Source organism: Chrysemys picta, chromosome 20, assembly GCF_011386835.1.
Source record: "Chrysemys picta bellii isolate R12L10 chromosome 20, ASM1138683v2, whole genome shotgun sequence".
Lineage (NCBI taxonomy): Eukaryota > Metazoa > Chordata > Testudines > Emydidae > Chrysemys > Chrysemys picta.
The window spans coordinates 11,798,308-11,805,226 of NC_088810.1; positions in this window are offsets into that span (position 1 = coordinate 11,798,308).

The window sequence follows — 6,919 nt, forward strand, 5'->3', positions numbered from 1 at the left end:
ACTGCTACCTAGCCATTCGGTCCCTAGTCTGTAGCAGTGCATGGGATTCTTCCGTCCTAAGTGCAGGACTCTGCACTTGTCCTTGTTGAACCTCATCAGGTTTTTTTCGGCCCAATCTTCTAATTTGTCTAGGTCCCTCTGTATCCGATCCCTACCCTCTAGTGTATCTACCACGCCTCCTAGTTTAGTGTCATCTGCAAACTTGCTGAGAGTGCAGTCCACACCATCCTCCAGATCATTAATAAAGATATTAAACAAAACCGGCCCCAGGACCAACCCTTGGGGCACTCCGCTTGAAACCGGCTGCCAACTAGACATGGAGCCATTGATCACTACCCGTTGAGCCCGACGATCTAGCCAGCTTTTTATCCACCTTACAGTCCATTCATCCAGCCCATACTTCTTTAACTTGGCGGCAAGAATACTGTGGGAGACCGTATCAAAAGCTTTGCTAAAGTCAAGGAATAACACATCCACTGCTTTCCCCTCATCCACAGAGCCAGTTATCTCATCATAGAAGGCAATTAGGTTAGTCAGGCACGACTTCCCCTTCGTGAATCCATGCTGACTGTTCCTGATCACTTTCCTCTCCTCTAAATGTTTCATAATTGATTCCTTGAGGACCTGCTCCATGATTTTTCCAGGGACTGAGGTGAGGCTGACTGGCCTGTAGTTCCCCGGATCCTCCTTCTTCCCTTTTTTTAAAGATGGGCACTACATTAGCCTTTTTCCAGTCATCTGGAACCTCCCCCGATCGCCATGAGTTTTCAAAAATAATGGCTAATGGCTCTGCAATCTCACCCGCCAACTCCTTTAGCACCCTCGGATGCAGCGCATCCGGCCCCATGGACTTGTGTCCCCTTTCCAGCTGTGGCTGTCCGCTGTGCTTCAGAGACAGGAGAAAAATCATAACCCAGAATAGAGATGGGGGTGGATGCCTTCCCGACCCCTGCAGGTGACTGTCTGAAGCCCTGAAGCATGAGAGTCTAGGAACATCAGACATAAACCAGAAGGGACCCCCAATGCTGCCAAGCCCTGCCCCCACCATGACAAGCAGCCCCGTCCTGCAGTCCCACTCATAAATTTGTCAAGATCTCTCTGAAACGAAATAAATGATGCCTGCCCTAGGCAGAGGAAATGTGTGGGGGAGGGAGGCACGCCAGGCCACATGCCTCCCCCGCAGATTTCTGCTTTCCATTTAGCACAGTGGTTTTCAAACTGAGGGGTGTGCCCCAAAACCGTCACCTCCTGCCAGGAGCTGGCAGATCAGAAGTTGGTGGGAGCCACCCAGCCCACTTGGGCCCCTGGCCTCTGCGCTGTAGGAAATGGGATGCTGACTGGCTGCCCAGCAGCCCTCCCTGCCCTGCCCCCTGAGCTAGGCTGCCTCTGCATGGCCAGGCGCCCCTCAGACAGGGCGAGCAGCACAGCTCTGAGCTGCCCTGACATGCTCTTGCCTCTCCCCTGAAGGAGCCCCATGCCGGACCCTTGGAGCTGACCCCTGCCCATGGAGCCCGTCTGCATGAGAAGCTCACTAACCACTGTCCTGGTGCTCCTGGCTCTGCTGCTGCTCCTCAGCCCAGAGGCAATGTGTGGGGTGGTTATGTGCCACCCCAGAATTGTGCCCCACCACCATCAAGAGTTACACGTCGTCTCTGGCCATAGGCCAGCTACCCGACTCTCCCAGCTGTGGGCAATGCAAGCACCCTCTTCTCGGCCTACACAGGCCCCACTGCCTCTCTTCAATCAGCAATAGGGCACACCAACCCCCAAGTCTGCCGAGAGTCCCCCTGCTCCCCTAGGTGCTCCCTGAGCCACTGCTCCCAAAGGACCAGTACACTCCAGTTTACCAGTTACACCTCCCATCACTGCCTCACGGAATACACTGCACTTACATGTGAAACAGACACAGAGCAAAGGGATATCAACTGGCCATCAGAAAGTTTAGGGTTGAAATTAGGCAAAGGTTTGAAGTGAAGTTCTGGAGCAAGGGGAGCAGTGGGGGCAAAAAACCTAATTGGCTTCAAGCCTGAGCTTGATAAGTTTATGGAGGAGATGGTGTGATGAGACTGCCTATAATGGCATGTAGCCCGTTGGTGACTGCTAGCAGTAGATGTCTCCAACAGCCAGTGATGGGACACTAAATGGGGAGGGCTCTGAGTTACAACAGAGAATTCTTTCCCAGGTGTCTGGCTGGTGGGTCTCACCCATATGATCAGGGTCTAACTGATCACCAGATTTGGGGTTGGGAAGGAATTTCCCCCCAGGTCACATTGGCAGATACTCTGGGGGGGTTTTGCCTTCCCCTGCAGTATGGGGCATGGGTCACTTGATGGTTTGAACTAGTGTAAATGGCGGATTCTCTGTCACTTGAAGTCTTTAAACATGATTTGAGGACATCAATAACTCAGCCAGAAGTTAGGGGTCAGTTGGGAATAAAGGGAAACAAGAAGACTTTTTATCAATACATTAGAAGCAAGAGGAAGACCAAAGACAGGGTAGGCCCACTGCTTAGTGAAGAGGGAGAAACAGTAACAGGAAACTTGGAAAAGGCAGAGATGCTTAATGACTTCTTTGTTTTGGTCTTCACGGAGAAGTCTGAAGGAATGCCTAACGTAGTGAATGCTAATGGGAAGGGGGTAGGTTTAGCAGATAAAATAAAAAAAGAACAAGTTAAAAATCACTTAGAAAAGTTAGATGCCTGCAAGTCACCAGGGCCTGATGAAATGCATCCTAGAATACTCAAGGAGCTAATAGAGGAGGTATCTGAGCCTCTAGCTATTATCTTTGGAAAATCATGGGAGACGGGAGAGATTCCAGAAGACTGGAAAAGGGCAAATATAGTGCCCATCTATAAAAAGGGAAATAAAAACAACCCAGGAAACTACAGACCAGTTAGTTTAACTTCTGTGCCAGGGAAGATAATGGAGCAAGTAATTAAGGAAATCATCTGCAAACACTTGGAAGGTGGTAAGGTGATAGGGAACAGCCAGCATGGATTCGTGGAGAACAAATCATGTCAAACCAATCTGATAGCTTTCTTTGATAGGATAACGAGCCTTGTGGATAAGGGTGAAGCTGTGGATGTGGTATACCTAGACTTTAGTAAGGTATTTGATACGGTCTCGCATGATATGCTTATCGATAAACTAGGCAAATACAGTTTAGATGGGGCTACTATAAGGTGGGTGCATAACTGGCTGGATAACCGTACTCAGAGAGTTGTTATTAATGGTTCCCAATCCTGCTGGAAAGGCATAACGAGTGGGGTACCGCAGGGGTCTGTTTTGGGACCGGCTCTGTTCAATATCTTCATCAACGACTTAGATATTGGCATAGAAAGTACGCTTATTAAGTTTGTAGATGATACCAAACTGGGAGGGATTGCAACTGCTTTGGAGGACAGGGTCATAATTCAAAATGGTCTGGACAAATTGGAGAAATGGTCTGAGTTAAACAGGATGAAGTTTAACAAATGCAAAGTCCTCCACTTAGGAAGAAAAAATCAGTTTCACACATACAGAATGGGAAGAGACTGTCTAGGAAGGAGTACGGCAGAAAGGGATCTAGGGGTTATAGTGGACCACAAGCTAAATATGAGTCAACAGTGTGATGCTGTTGCAAAAAAAGCAAACATGATTCTGGGATGTATTAACAGGTATGTTGTGAGCAAGACACGAGAAGTCATTCTTCCGCTCTACTCTGCTCTGGTTAGGCCTCAGCTGGAGTCTTGTGTCCAGTTCTGGGCACCGCATTTTAAAAAAGATGTGGAGAAATTGGAAAGGGTCCAGAGAAGAGCCACAAGAATGATTAAAGGTCTTGAGAACATGACCTATGAAGGAAGGCTGAAAGAATTGGGTTTGTTTAGTTTGGAAAAGAGAAGACTGAGAGGGGACATGATAGCAGTTTTCAGGTATTTAAAAGGGTGTCATAAGGAGGAGGGAGAAAACTTGTTCACCTTAGCCTCTAAGGATAGAACAAGAAGCAATGGGTTTAAACTGCAGCAAGGGAGGTCTAGGTTGGACATTAGGAAAAAGTTCCTAACTGTCAGGGTGGTTAAACACTGGAATAAATTGCCTAGGGAGGTTGTGGAATCTCCATCTCTGGAGATATTTAAGAGTAGGTTAGATAAATGTCTATCAGGGATGGTCTAGACAGTATTTGGTCCTGCCATGCGGGCAGGGGACTGGACTCGATGACCTCTCGAGGTCTCTTCCAGTCCTAGAATCTATGAACCTATAAATTGTGTCTACAAGGGTGGGTGGGTGAGGTTCTGTCAGCTGCAGCGTGCAGGAGGTCAGACTAGATGATCACAATGGTCCCTTCTGACCTTAAAGTCTATGCGGCATGGTGGGTGATGTAATACCTTTCACGGGACCAACTTCTGTTTGTGGACGAGACACTCTTTTGAGCTTCATAGAGTTCATCTTCAGCTCTGGGAAGCTCAAAATCTTGTATTTGCCCCCACCAGAAGTTGGTGCAATCAAAGATAGTACTTCATCCATCTAATCTCTCTCATATCCTGGGACCAATGCTGCAAACAGCACATAGATATGTTTATAGTGGAAACAAGATTATTTAACAAAGCACTGACATTCAAATGACAGCAAGTAGAAATATTGGAAACAGATGGTTACATACAAAAGAAAAACCTAACACACATTTCAGATCATTTCAGACTTGCGTAACTAGACCTTCTTCTCCTGGAGGATAATCAGCTGAACCCTGGCTCCCAGTGCGACACTGTGGCCAAAAGTGCTAATGCGATCCTGGGATGCATAAATGGGGGACTCCTGAGTAGGAGCAGAGAGGTTATTTTACTTCTGTATTTGGCTGTAGTGTGATCGATGCTGGAATCCTGTGTCCAGTCCTGGAGCCCACTTTGCAAGAAGGAGGTTGATAAACTGGAGAGGGTTCAGAGAAGAGCCACGAGAATGATTAAAGGATTAGTAAACATGCCTTATAGTGATAGACTCAAAGAGCTTGATCCATTTCACTTAACACAGAGAAGGTTAAGGAGTGATTTAATTGCCATCTATAAGTACCTACATGGGAAACAAATATTTAATAATGGGCTCTTCAATCTAGCAGAGAAAGGTCTGACACAATCCAGTGCCTGGAAGCTGAAGCTAAACAGATTCAGACTGGAAATAAGGGTAAATTCTTGACAGTGAGAATAATTAACCATGGGAACAGCTTACCAAGGGGCATGGCGGATTCTCCATCAGTGACCATTTTTAACTCAAGATTGGATGTTTTTCTAACAGATCTACTCTAGGTATTATTTGGGGGTAACTCTCTGGTCTGTGGGACACAGGAGTTCAGACTAGATGGTCTCAATTGTCCCATCTGGCCTTGGAATCTATGAATCTATGAACTAGTTACTGTTGTGTCTCATAGGGCAAAGCTTACCCAAAATCCTGCCAGCATCTTAAAGACAGACTTGGCTGTGATTTTCCATTCTGTCAGCTCACCTCTCCAGTGGAAAAGATCCAGGGTGTATCAGGGTCATAGCCCCCCAAACCATTGTCTTTACTCATGACTTTCCTGTCGATTCCACAATCTTTTTATTAGCACTCAGCTGGGTCTGTAGACAGTGGACAAGCCCCGATCCAATAATGGCCAGCCAGAGAGAAAGAAGCATCTTTCCCTCCTACCTGACAGAAGCGTGTTTATCGCCCTCTTGGTGTTACCCAGGGTTTTCTGAACCCAAAACTATGGTAATCTTTGTTTCCCGGCAGTTTCAGGACATAAATCACTGGGGACACAGCTCCTCTGTCTGCTAAATGATTGGTACACACAAGAGTGCTTTCACCCCCAAGTCCTTGTTTTTATTGGGTCTAAAGCATACATAAAAAATAACATTACTCTAGAGCAGTGGGTCCCAAACTGGGGTTCGTGAACCCCTGGGGGTTCACAAAATGTTACAGGGAGTTCTCGGGGAAAAAATCCCTAATGGTGGACAGAGCTGTCCCTAGGGACTCCGGGCAGCACGGGACCAGCAGCCCGGAGCCCCTGGACTTCCAAGAGCTAAGCAGATCAAAGCAAGCATCTCGATCACACTGAGGAGATTTAAACTTCAAGACTCCTTATAAGAAATGGAAAGGGAGGTGGATATTTTTTGCTGTTTTTAAAATTAAATAGGCTGCTAGCATTGTTTTTAAATTATTATGAAGAACAAGTTTAAGCTTTGTTGAAACGTGCATTGTTTGCCTGAACTGCTCAAGACCTGAATGCTTGTGTAAGAGGAACTCTTGAGTTGGCTTCTTAGATACCTTCATGCTGTTTCACATCTGATACTCCTTGATGAAACATAGGAGCTTTGTCTTATAACAGGCTTATTCAAAGTGATACAAGCTATGAAAGTGAGATCCTAGAAGAGTGTGCCGTTTTAATAATGTAATAAAAATAGTGTAATGATAAATAATAATTAATAATAGTGTGTAATATGCATGTCATAAAAACAAATGTTATATTTCCAAGATCACTGCTTTTATCATTTATACTCAGGTAAAAGAGAAAATCCCTGGAAATATTCATTTTTAGGAGGGGGTTCGTGAGACTTGACATTTTGGTGAAAGGGGTTCACAGGTTGTTAAAGTTTGGGAACCATTGCTCTAGAGCACCCCAGCTATAGTTATCCCAAATCTGAGGAGGTGTGGAGTGGTCAGCAGCAGGTTTCCGTGGCCAGCCTTCCTCCTAGCCGCTGGGGAGTTGGATGCCAGTCTCCTAGCTTGCTGAAATCTCTCTCCAAACTTCTCCCAAGTACACACTCTAATCTTTGTAGAGGTTGTTCAAAGCCAAGCACATAACTTATAATAACCCCTAATAGGTTTACAATTTCCCTAGCAACACCAAAAATAACTAATCATTCTACTTATCAGTAAAGCAACTCCCAAACAAAAGCACTCATAGTCAGAGA